The 14,655-nt window shown below is 30.3% G+C and overlaps 1 protein-coding gene across 1 annotated transcript in view; it reads left to right on the forward strand.

Annotated features, from left to right (window-relative positions):
- The first annotated feature begins 12,998 nt into the window (after positions 1–12,998).
- Positions 12,999–14,655, forward strand: part of LOC147079175 (EGFR adapter protein-like) — a 325,930-nt gene continuing 324,273 nt past the window's right edge. The window contains exon 1 of the mRNA XM_085953990.1: positions 12,999–13,196. The gene's annotated coding sequence lies outside the window, so the exon portion shown is untranslated. The remainder of the gene's footprint in view (positions 13,197–14,655) is intronic.

Raw genomic sequence — 14,655 nt, forward strand, 5'->3', positions numbered from 1 at the left:
CACGATTTATATCACCCTGTTTCATCTCTCTCGAACGTTCTGTAAATAATAAATGTTGCTGATAATCACTTTATTTTTTATTAAATATTTAATTTACTCAATTATTGTTTCCGTTCCTGTTCAGACGAAGAAATACGAGAAAAATATGCCTTTATATTGGCGTTCAGTAGCAATTGGAAATTGATATTATTTTGATCCAAATCATATGCTATATTGAGGAAACATTTTCACCATATTCAAATTCTCGTCTTAATATTCTTTTTGGCTATTTTTTCTAACATAGTGGGATTCTTTTCTTATGAAATATATTATTAACATGTTCAATTATACTATTTTTTTTTGCTTCCTTGAATGCATGAGAACAGTTGTTGTACCTGCCTTGACAATACAATAGCAATTCTGACTCTTCCTTTTTTTAAAAGCACTCACCACCCACATATTTGAAATTGAAAGTGTTTGTAAAAACATAGTTTTACATACTTTTATTATTTCGTTATTGCATGACAAACCATAAATAAGTGCTTTTAAACGTCTTAAAGAAGCTGGTAGTTTTTGGGTTTTCTTTTGCACTGACTTGTCATATCGTAAGATGTAATCCCATTGTTTCTCATGATTGCCAATAATACAAAATTAATCAAAACTAACTTGACGTTCGGATTCACTCATTTTTTGGGCACATATTTGAATTGGCAAGAATTTTTACATAGTGCTTCCATGGTATTCAAATATTCTTATATTCATTCACATATTCTTCACCTGAATTGAATGCTTTTTTGGCTTTCTTCCTTTTACACAAGTCTTAAATTACAGCTCTCTTCTTTTTCTCGATTCAAGTGTGTCAATTTATAGTGAAAATACTTTGTACAGATGCACTAAGTAGGTACAACGTCATGTCTGATGACGTGATGTCTACAAGTGCATTTATGTTTCAAGGTGGCAAAGTACCTACTGACAGAAGTATACTGTTATTTATTATGCTCTAAAATAGAGCGATATATTTCATTCTGTGTAAGATCTGCTGGAGATTTCGTAATTTCTTCGATCAAATCATCAATCATTCCCAAATCTCCTCCAAACTTTTGCGTCATAATGGCACACTGGAAGAACAACTAAAACCCGACAATCCAGGATCACTAGGACTATTCGGAGTCTTCAGATGGGGATAAAATCAACCTGGACTATCCAATTTTCACCCAAACATGCAATAAACCTTTTAGACTTTTTTTACTACCATATTTATCATAAAAGTATAGTAAAAAGGTCAACACATGTGCAAAAATGGGCAAGTTTTACCTTATTTACTTATCACAAGTCGTCATGGAATCAATACAAGAAGAATAATTATTGTAGGTTGTAAATTGGAAACTAATGGTGCAAATATGCATTTATACGATGCTTACTAATGATAGGAAGACGTTATAGTTTATATTACGAAACACAGAATATTATAAACATTGAAAATCCTTTAGGAGCCAATAGTACAGACAGAATATTTAAGGTTGAATCATTTATAATTATAACCTAAAAATGTGTTGTCTGAAATGGGAGATTTATTTTTTTATTGTTTCCATCCTTTATTTTATTAGTCTCTTGAGCTTTTTGTAATATTCGCCGAGATCTAGTTGGCGACATATTAGTTAAATGAAATAGTTCATAAATTAAATCCATTAGAATTTAAATTCAAATTCCAATAGTACCTACCATAGGCCGATAGTATTAATAATAATATTAAAATTAGTCATTTGTACACAATAACAAAAATATTACAATTTTACTGTCACAAAAGCAATTTGTGATAATGACAGTAGGTGCGATTCATTACAAAGGATAATGATTTTTCAATACAGTGTTGTTATATGTTGATAAAGGCGAGATTTGAAGGTGAAAGTTGAATTAGTGTCATATTCCACGGTGAAATCATAGTTAAATGATACACTAAAATGATTTGTGTAGGGAGCATGTATATTTTTTCCGAGTAATAACACACCAACTACAAGTGGATTATTATTCCATGTAATTTAAGATTTTACAAAAAATGTTATATAATCATAACTCTACTTACGAGTATTATTTTAAACAGTATTTTGGGTGTTTTTCGAGAAAAAAATCCAAAAAAAAATTGGCTGGTGTGGTATTTTTTTCTATGCAACAATAGCTCAAAAAACATAAAACACACTATTTCGAATTGGTGTGTTATTACATGAGGCAGTCGAATTATAATAAGCATATTATTTTTATATATTTTTTTATTAAACTGCTACAAAAATTTGATCGTTATCTTATTTTGCTTGATCATTTAGAATAGGCAATAAATATCAGCGCAAGCTTACACGTAACTAATATTAATATTAATTTTGGTGTCTTGATAATATTCTGAAAATAACTTTCTATTATTCATATAAACATTAAATTTGAGTTCTTGTTTTGATTAAAATACAATATGGTTGTATGAATCCTAAATAGTACTATTGGTGAAACAAATATAATTAATCAATACTGACAATCGACAGAAGAACACAGTGGGTTAAATGTTTGTGGGACCAAATTATCTGACCGCATATAGGGGTCATTGAACCACACCTTCAAGGATATTGGTTATTGGGTGCCTACATACATTCATAAACCGCTAACTGATCTTACCATACGCGACTTTTTCAACCATTCGTAGCTTGTTTCGCGAAATACAAGTGATGATATAAAAGCATATTGTATCAGCTGATACTTTAACTAGATAAAATTACATCACTGCTAACTATAATTAATCTTGTTTCTTTGATAATAAATACTATCAACTGATAGTATTTTAATTTAATTTTTTTATGTTGTGTAATAAATTAGTATCTTATAATCGTTTATGAATAATTATATCGAAGGCGTAATGTAAAATAACACGACACATAAATATATTATCTTAAATAGAGAAACTGTTTTTTTTTTTATTATTTTTATTGAATTTTTGTCTTGTATACAATTCCTCAGTCATTTTTGATTTATTATAGAAAAGCATGTTGGAGATTTACGGATGTACATTTTCAATCTAACCATAATTTTTTGTATAAGCAGCACAGCAATTCCTAATTCGTTTTATTTAAAACTTTAAATAATCGAAGTAGATTCAGTTATTATCATCAAGATGAATTCAGTATTAAACTTTGGAAGAAAAAATTAAAATATTCATCTGATTTAACTATCAACGCCCAGAGATAAAGTACTTGGTAGGTAGCTTAATTGTTGTACCTAAGTGTGAGGCCTAAGTGCCAGCATTTTGCGCAACTCAAACGTATAACCGTCTGTGAAAATGTTCGTAGACAATGTCTTTTTTTGGTTATACATTTATACGGTTATACGTTTGAGTTGCGCAAAACGCTCAACGCTGCGCCGAACGCTGCCACTCAGGACGTACACTAAGGGTTAAGTGTAATGTCACTTTGTTAATGGGGATATCTAGTGGTAGAATACGAAACGTGTAATTTATTGCGAATTTAAACATTATTATAATTTATTTTTGTATTTAAATATAAATAATTAAAATTTTTCGACACAATTTGATACAAAATTATTCCAAAATGAACGTTCGTTGAAGGCTTATAAGTTATAACCTTATAACATTTTTATGGCTACTTTATCAATGCAATATAGTTTATGTTATCTAGAATGAGTTTATTAAAAATTCATACTTTAAATACATTGCTTATTTAATTTAAAAACCATAGATTTATTTAGAAGGAAAAAGTTTAACTTGAAATTATTTTTGTTTATTTTCAATCGAGATTTAGTATGATCATGATACCATAGATATTTTTGCATATAATCTAGTTTACTATTTTAAATTATGTACATATTGGCATGATGGTTTTAAAACAAATATTAACATATCTTCAGAAAGACACTATAACAATAACTTATACTAGGTATACTATTATAATAGAGTAAGTTATGCCATGAAAATGTCAATTAACAATAAAATATGTATAGTATACTTTGTATCTACTTACTTTTACTGTGAATTGTGGCACATTAGTCATAGACTGTTATGTCATAATATACTGTTTTACATTATCTTACCAAGCTATAGGAAAAAAATATTCATCATTCTCCTTTTATGAATTAACGTATTATTGTCGTCACACATTTCAACTTTATTTATCATTAGTAATCTCTTAAAAGTTTTAGCAAGCCGATTACCGATGCAATCTCATTCGGAGAGGTCCAGACGAACTTAATTTATCTCGTGGTCAATAATAATTTGCATACTTTTTTAGCAAACAACTTCGGACTGGCTGCCATACGATCCATTTATACGTTGACAGGACGTTAATAATTTATTGTTTCGATTTCGATACTAAAATTAATTATTATATTACAAGACAAATTTTAATTTGCCAGTTGGTTGAATTAAAATTAGCATTATATGACTAATTATCCGGAAACTATGTATGTTGTTATTGTTAAAATACACATTGATCATGTCTTTTTTAAGTATAGAAACTATAATACACATATTAATATTATGTTAAATCAATTTTTATTCATACCCAGTGGCGTAGTGAGACATAATATAAAGCGAAACTGTGTTATATTATTATTATTTTTTCTATTATTAATTAATATTTTTTTTATTAAAGATATCTTTACTACTTATATAAAAACAAAATTGGTTGAAAATATCATGTAGTCCGAGAATATAACGCAAAACTAGCAATCATAATTATTAATTTTTTTATAATATTTTAGTACCTACCTATTCATTTTAAAAAGATTAAATCCGTGCGTAACCAAACTCATAATTCCATGAACAATTAATGTAGTTATGTTATGTTTATATTTTTATTTTCTGAAAAAATATATACATTTCAATTACGAAATATCCATCAATATTTTCTATATCTTTTGTGAGAACTTGTCGAGCTACATTTTTACAATATTATACAACATTAATTAATACCTTATAATAATATTCTGAAACCATTGTGGGATTAATATTTATTTTGATATATATAGAGTAACTAAATACAAGTACGGGGAAATCATCAGAAAATTATGTTATGTTATATGTTTCGTAATTATCCGATATAGTGATAACCTTAGATGCTGTCGTGTCCGGAAACTTGTAACTATGAAGTTCTCCGTATCACACTTTACCGTGAAATGTTGTTTCGGAAATATATGGCCCTATATTAAAGACCATCCAACCTCTTTGGGTTGTATAGTACTCACATAAAATTCATGTCAAAATAAAACACGGTTTTTGTCGGTTTACACTTTACAGGAAGTCAGCAGCAAACAATTTTTGAAAATAGCCGATATACTGGATTATTTGTTAGGTTAGGTTAGGTTAGGTTTTCATTCTTGAATTCACGAATTTTGCCAAAATCAGCTATAAAAATGGAATTAATGTTTATATTGAATCTAATAAAATTGGAGACCGTATAGTATATGGTCATCTCTTTCCGATAAGAAAGCTCACGGCGAAATCTGCCACAGTGAAATGTTTTACGTACAATTTACATGTAACCATGCCACTATTTAGTGACAAATAATAATCTGTACTCGGGAGGCATAGGACATCATGTCCATTTTTGCCAAAAATGACTTTTCAACACAGGAATACATAAGTTTTTTTCCTCTATCTAGGGGTATATAACAGTATCTCCAATTCGGTATATTAACAGAAATAGTAATGTATAAAATAACGCTATATCCATTTTTATTCCGGGGCATATAACACTATGTGGACATGTAATTATATGCCTCTAATTATTTATTTTTCCAATGACATCATATCCACATATCATTGTATGCCTCTAAGAACGTTTTCACTTTTAATCTATGGTTACTGATATTGAATGATTATTGAGTGTCAATTTCACAAAATATAACAGCTACTTTCATATGAGGCGTCTAATTACAAAAAGCGACAAGTCCACAATTCAATATTTTCGAGAAACAACGTTTTTGTGTTTCAAGCTTCAATTATTTCAATTATTTGTTTTAACGTGAGATCATTTTTTCCGATGTATTCTATGTCGAAATTAACACCAAATGGCAATTTGTTTTAGCCAATAAACTCTTAAATGTAATAAATATAGGCAAAATAAAATTGGACGTAGCGCTATTTGTACCTCTCTTTTTAATTTACTCCATATAAGGCACATGTTTCTGTGGCACTGTCATGAGTTTACCAGATGCTACACCATGAGAGACGCCGTTTTCAATATTGAACGTTCCCTTATTGGTTGACTTAAAAACGCGCTAAATCAAAAAGGCTTTAAATAATATGAAACACGGACTTGGCGCTTTTTGTAATAAATCGAGACTTAAAATATTTTTTTCGTAGGGTTATGTCGCTTTTTGGAATTTATAGATCAATATATATTGTGTAAAATTATACAACGAATACGTGCGTATTTTTTTCTCGATTTTGACCAAATGTGGACTTATCGTTTTTTGGAATTAGACGCCTCATATAAAAGACCCATATTTTTGTAATTTAGTATTATTGGTGTGGGAACTATATTTTTATAGTTTTTTATTTTTAAGTTTATAAGGAAATAATGAGTTCGCATGAACAACAACAAAATCCTAGAAAATGTCTACCATCAGGTAAATATTCACACCTACATTAATAATGAACCGATCTACAGTAGATATGCTCTCTGAAATGATATATTTTTAAGTAGGTACTGAGTGTTAGAATGAGTTGTTTGGTTTAAATTTATAGTCATATAATTTCGCACAAGTTTATTCTCCATACATAATTTACATGTTATTATTACCACCAATTATTATTTTATTACATAACGATTAGGGAACATTTGAATGATACCCGAAATTTTGCAATATAGGGAAATACATTGTTTCATGCAGAGAGCTTCGATTAATCTTCGATCAACAGCTTGTTGAAGAAGGGTTGTCACGGAGAGTTGTTGCTTTAGAGATGTGGCTGTATAGACGCAATCTCAAAATTCCTTAGACTGACTGGGTGACATATGTTGAAGTTCTCAATCGAATGGGAAAGGACCAAAAAGTTCTGCGTAGTATCAAAACCCGAAAACTACAGTACCTCAGCCACATTATGAGAGGACAAAAGTACAGCATTCTCCAGCTTGTCATTCAAGAAAAGAACAATGGTAAGCGTAGCAGAGGACGACACCGCATTTTATGGTTTAAGAACCTCCGTGATTGGTACGAGTGCAGCTCCACTGAACTATTCTGGGTACCAGATGACAAAGCTAAGATCGCCTTGATGGTGGCTGACCTCCGCTAGGGCATGGTATAAAAAGAAGAAGATACCCTTTCCATAACATACAAGACTAAACAAGTAATTATCGATATTGTCATACCCCACACCCATTAATAATAAAAAGTATAATGGTATAATGTCCTACTCGACAACTCAATCGAGGGCATTCAGGAAACAATCGACATGTTGCATGACAACTCGTCTCGCATTGGTTTGAAAATCAACGCGAAGAAAACCAAAGTTTTATGCAACAGCACCTGTCCTGGTTCAGATTTCCCTCTGATTAGCGAGGGGCAAAATATCGAGAGCGTCGACAGCTTTAAATACCTGGGGGGTATACACCACGGGAGATGGCATTTTGGAGAGAGAGCTCGCTACCTGAATGGGAATGGCTGGAGCAACAGTCATAACCAGTCAAAACCAAATGCCGCCTATTCGACGCTTGCATTCTGACGGTGCTGCTTATGGTAGCGAATCATGGCACCTTAGGAAGGCTCAGAGGAACCGTATACTGAGCTTCTAAAACAGATGTTTGCGACGGATACTGGGTGTGCGGGTGTGTCTGAAATTTTTCATTTCTTAACATCTTCATAGGTTTAATTAAAGAAATAAATAAAATGAAAAGTTAAGCAAATGCGTTTTATTTAAAAAAACATATTAAAAAAACACAAAAAAAATCGTTTTTATGCTCTCCTGTAAAGTTGTCAAAATGGACATGATGTCCTATGCCTTCCGGATACACATATAAGTATTACTTATTAATATACGGTCATCTCTTTCCGATAAGTACTGTGCCACGGTAAAATGTTTTACGTACAATTTCCATGTAACCAGACAAATGCCCGAAATTGAATACGTGTACAAAAAAATAAGATATTTAAATAACGTAGGTCAGTATAACAATAATAATTTTGACCGATTTCATGTCTACTGATCTACCTATGTGTTAAGAAGGGGAGTACTAGTCAGTAACATTTATATTATTTTATATTTACGAGACGAGTTAGGTATATTAAAGTATTGCCTACCTACATCGCTGAGTTAAAATAGATAATTAAAAATAAAATTATTTCCATGTAAACATCTTTTATAATCTAATATTCCACCATATTTCCCTTTCTGACATATAATTGAATCAAGGCACTAGATTTTCCGACAAACGAATTACCGTTCAATATAAATCATCTTAGTTGAGTCGGGAAATATTCAATTACTTAGGTTTCTCAAGACCAATCAGAAAGTCTCCTGTTATAAATGGGGAATGTACCTACACTGGTAAACAATATTTAGTGATTTTATACAAAATGTGCTTTACTGTTTTTTTCGTGTTCAATAATATCTCGTCTAAAATGTTAAGCGTCAGATTTTGCAATGAATATTGGGATAATAAACTATTTTTTTACTCAACGAATAATTCCAAATATTTAAGAATGTAACATTCTTTATTGAACATACATAATTTAAAAAGAGAGAGTATGTTGTATGGATCTATTTTATTTCTTTCGCTCACTAAGTAGTTTTGTTTATTTTATTATTTTTATTTTTTATTTTGATTTATTACACTTTTAATAGTGTTTGTGTATCTCCTCCATTATGCTCCGAATGGGTTGCCTATTATGGTGTGGTGGCCATATATTAAGTCATGGGAGAACACTGGTATATTGCCTAGGTCACTATAGAGACAACAAGAAATAATAATAATCTGAAAATCTACGTCACAATTATTATACTTTCTGCTCGTTGAGATTCTAAAGTTTGAACCATGAAAAGCTTCAGTATGAAAAAAAATCAAACATAATAATTATGAATCATATAGCGTCTTGAATCATAACTAGTGTCTTTCGTTCGAAAGTGTATTTAGGGCAAAAGATTGCAACATGAATCTAAATAGATAGTACAGCCACTGTTTTGGGTTCACTGATGGTATTTTACCTGTTGGGCGATACTTTATAATATCATTACACTGAGAAAACTAATCAATTTAGTTAGCTCGGGAGTCGGGCTTCTGGAAGCTTTACCAAATAGGGGTTTTTTAGCTTAGATGCTTGCTATTCCCGACGCCAAACATCACCAGGCGCATCGTTCCTTCCAACCAGTTCCTCTCCTGTCATCCAGGAAGGTTTTCTAGATCTCAGTCGGCGTATGGGTGGAGAGATTTCATCAGTATGAGGTGGGAGTAATTAATATATAATACGAAGACTTTAGTTGATCAATAGTACAATATTTTTTTATGAACATTTTATTATATGCATAACAACGCTAAGAGAATACAATGATATTAACCATATACACATATTTTTAACATATCTATGATACCTGCCATAAACTTAAATGAAAATATTTTTCATTTACTTATTGCATATCATGAAAACCGCATTTACGCAATATCACGTTATGAAATATGTGGTCGATTTTTTGTTATCACATTTGCAGTTTCATTATATACCTATTTACTGTCATTGCATAACGTCATTTTCCTACTGATATGTGGTTTAATAATATAATATATACATAATGCTTGACAGTTTTATTTACTTATAGTAATTGTCTTAAATTAATTGAATAGTATTTATAAAAGTTCTGTGTACCTATTACAGGATGTCAAATTTGTAAAAATTAATTTGGTTATAATTGCAAAATTAATTTTGCTTAAATGATGACAAGCACTTTGTGTTCTATGTCATTATTTTAAATTGTCCAATAGGTTTGCGGTAATATTCGAGGGAAGTCATATTTTCAAAATGAAACCAATATAAATCCGTGCCGTGAAAATTGGAAAACGTTTATTTCAAATAGTTTCGTATTCCAAAACAATGCACTGGTTTAAAATGAATCCATTTTGGTACTCATTCGGACCAGGTTTGCATTGAACGGTTCCGCCACTATAATGCTAGGATTTTTGAATAGGAAGTTTGATAATAATGCCAGAATTGTTGCGGGTTGTACGAAAGCATATTTTGATTAACAATTGCAATACAATTATTCATTATACATTCTACACAGAATAATTAACAATAATCATTGAACATTTAATATAATATCATATTATTAACATGATGTTATTATTACATGTGCAATACAGAACTATGGAAAATAGTTATAAAAAGTAGATATCCGCAAAATTGATTTCCACTATTGACGGAATTTAAAGATTACTTAAGATAGGTATTTGTTAGAAAATATTATCACCCTAGATAGTATGGAGCCAGTGATTGTAGTCCCATTGGACTGAGTGGGAGTAGAATTCATTCAACATTTTTAAACAAATTTGTGAGATTATAAGTTTGAAATAAAATTTAATAACCTCATTATAACAATACTCTTATTATTTTTATTATTTTACCTTTTAATAACTATTGTGTTTGATAAAATATACAAGTATAATATACCTAATGATAGTTTACATTAAACTATGACAAATGAAGCAATTTTTAAAATTAAATATCTGAAACTAGTATTATTGAGATTGATTATTTTCCCCTTTTACTCTTTCAATCATAAAATATTAGAATTTTTTTGTAATACTTAAAATAAGATCTATCAATCTATTACATCATACGTTTCTATAATATCTATAATGTTATTATAGACGTTTTATGTAATAATGTACGGTAAAAGTCGTTTATAAAGAAGAGGCAGGAGAAAAAAACCTTGCCGCATGTGTATAATATCTTTGGCGCAACAAAATAGAGTAATGTGAGAGAAAAATCTGCAAAGAGGAGTCTTATGAAATTTTATTATAAAACGAATGGGTGGCATTAATGAAACATTTTTAGTATAAAGATTTTTTATCCAGAGAAAATATTAGTAATTTGGAAGATTCCAATAAAAACATATCGACTTGTATAAAGCTGTTATATAATATATCTGTGATCGATTATCTAAATAGTTTTGAAAATATCTGAGCATGTTCTCTCGAGTTCTTAAAATTGTGCAATATGCTAATAATTATGATTTTATTACAAATTGCGAAACTATTTAACGATTCATCTTTTACATAATCGCTTGAAGATAGCCTGCATCCATCATCACCACGTACCTATCTACCACCACATTACGCCGTTTAAATGTTATATAAAACTTCAAACATTCAGCAACAACATTGGACATAATAATAATTTTTTATGGGATTGACTTTTTCAGTGAAATTAATAAGTGTGTTGGAATGCTTGCACTTTTTAGCTAATGTAAGCGAAAGTAATTTAAATAGTAGCCCATGAGTGTTTTTTCATCTTAACTTTCATATATTTAGGTACTTATGGTTGAGAAATGCCTCTTCTTACTTTAAAATCTTGGATACCAATGTAATACGTGATTTTGCAACTATCACAAAAATGATGGATACGGGCAAAAATACAAACGCTCGATTTGATTAATAAATTAATTATCATATTAAAATATATAATAAATATACTTATAGTTTATTAAACATATGTAATTTATAATCTTATATTTATACATAATAATATTATATATTCACTACCGACCTGTTCCGAGTAGCAGATGATACATGATAAAACAATGATTGCCATGATGGTGACCGACATTCGATAGGGGATAACACGAGAAAAAGGTGACATTATAAAATAACAGTTGTGTATAGACCAGGGTTATCGAACCTTTTTACGTACGCGTGCCAAAATTTCCCAAATATTATTTTTCGGCTGTTTAACGTGCCGAGCAGTTTTTCATGGAGAATAGTTTTTAAGAATCCTATTAAAATGATGATCTTCTAGATACCACTCACAGAACATAACACATATAATATAGCTTTATAACATTTTTCAATTACGCTATACATTTCGGTCCACCAATTTTGAAACTGTTTACCAGAATTACTACCTACTACAAGCTCAACCAAATTTTTGTTTCTTATTTGGTGCAGCCATTTTTGTGGGTAGAAGTGAAATTGTTTGTTAATGTATTAATTATTCTGGTTTTTTACGCATAAATTGTCATCAGAATTGTTCTGATCAGATGAGGCATTCCCTCGCTACAGTGGTCTCAATCATTGTAAATCGATCGAAATTAAAGGTACGCGGTGCGGCATCACCCGGCGCCTGGCAAGGTTAGTGCGTTAATATTATATGTGACGAATAAAGCCTAATGACTGACCTATGCAATTATTATATATTTACATTAAACGTAATACTTATTCTTGAAGAGTATTTACCTGCTATTTCTTATACAATGCGATCTGTCATTTATGATTATTATCAGTTATTTTTTTCTCTTCAAACGCGTGCCATGCAAAATCGTCTTGCGTGGCTCTGATGGCACGCGTGCTATAGGTTCGCTATCACTGGTATAGACCATTATTATTTCAACACAAAATAAAGTTTGATAAAACGAATCGGAATAATATTTCCATTATAATTTTTAATAATTTGAACAAAGTATGTACAGACAATTACGTGATTTATACCTACGGTTTATAAATATTGTTTGTATATTTTTTAGCAATATTAAGGTAAACGAAAATTGCTTTAAGTAAATTGTGTACTTAAAATTTAACGTGGTTGGTTGCAAAAATACATCAATGATAAAATAAATGTTCTATAACAAAAAGAGGTAAGCTACAGTTTAGATAATTTAACGCCCGCATGAAGAAGTACACGGTGGCATATGACTGCAGCATGCATAAGCCTGCCGCGCGAGAGATGCCAGGTTCGCATCCCGCGAGGCAACCACAAAACCAGCCCACACTCGTCGAGGTCGCCCAGCTGAAGAGGTCTACTCGCAATATTCGCGACTCAGTCTTTTTGCGACGATCGCAATGTGAACGGTAACTCGCTATAACAACAATAAACCAGTAAATAAGCCGATGTTTGAAACTTGCGAAAGTTTGCCTTTGGAATATTATGTTACCTCCATTCTACCTGTTGATTCCTGTTCGTTGTGTTGCTAAAGTTAAAATTTAAACCATTAAATAAAAGTGTTCTGTGTTTAAAAGGTATCCATATAATAAAAAAGTGTTTTATGTCTAAAACAACATTGTTATTGAAACAAGTGAAGTGTAAAGACTAGTTTGTTTATTGGCTATTGAATATCTACACCAAATTATAATATTGTAATAGTATCATGATTGTATATTTTATTCCAGAAGATTTGTTTTCATTTTATTAATTATATTTAGTATTGAGATCAATGGAATATTGCATGCTTTAGAAGTTTTCTTTATTTGAATATTAGTAGTCAGCAGATTTGATTAATAATACAATAGGTTAAGATATAAAAATCTATAATCGTAGGTACATTTTCATTTTTGTTTCAAATTTCGAATTGAAAACAACGATCGTTTTTTTAATCCTCCCATAACATTATTGTACGATAAATGGAGTTGAGCTATGCTTTGGTAGTAGACAATAACGTATTTTTTTTTTAAATTTACTATTTACTTTAAATTATTGACTGTGGCGTAGATATGTTTACTTTTATGAAATATATATAAAAACATATACCTATTTTTAGAAGATACTTTTGAAAATAAGTAAAACAAAAACATGAAACAACTCATGTACTAAGTGGTATCGAAACCCACATCGATGCAATGCCGTTCGAGTGCATTGAAATTAAAATACCAACTTGGGTACTATTCATGTCGACATTTTCTGATTAATACATAATATATTATAGGGTATTTTTTAAAAACTCCATCATCAATATCAACAATCTTTTTGTAGTTGAAAAAGCAACATTCCTAAAGTTAATTCATAAAGATGGTGCTCATTTGGTTTTAATGTTATTTCACTAAACTTGCTAATACTTTTAAATATTATATTAAACACAACTTAAATAAAATGTGGTATTTTTTAAATATACTTACCTAATATTATTTTGTTTTAAATTTTCTCATGATAATAGCACTTCGTTACAATATGTTTATCGCTCTTTTCCATTTATAGTGCAGGCGTTAGAATGAAATGTTTTATAAAATATTTGCATATTTATAAAACAAATTCTATATAATCTATAATAAACGACTGATTAATTGAAATACATGGATATCACATATCATTGATTACGGTATTGTATTTAAAGTCTCCTTTTTATATTGCCAGATTAAAATTAGCATTAAAAAGTAATTTAATTGACAATGTAGTTATACATTGGCGCGCGGTCGTTAAGTTGGCATGACGCTTTTTAATTGGAAGTTTTATTAACGAAAAAATCACGAGACGTACATGCGTGGGCTCGTTTGTTATATTTTTAGTAGGGTTAAGTATACCTAAACTTTAATTGGTTATAACATAACCATTAAGCGTATTCTTCTCAGCCTATTGCTATGAATATAATAGCTGTAGAACTTATTTTGATTTTATCAATCCTATGCCTACGCGCCCATTTTAGAAGGCCGGCCGGTGCAACTCAAAGCAATAGCCGATTAACGGCTGGTCGGTGGGTTAACTACC

Source organism: Rhyacophila brunnea, unplaced genomic scaffold (genome assembly GCF_057557595.1).
Source record: "Rhyacophila brunnea isolate RB1 unplaced genomic scaffold, BYU_Rbru_1.0 scaffold_10, whole genome shotgun sequence".
Taxonomy (NCBI): Eukaryota; Metazoa; Arthropoda; class Insecta; order Trichoptera; family Rhyacophilidae; genus Rhyacophila; species Rhyacophila brunnea.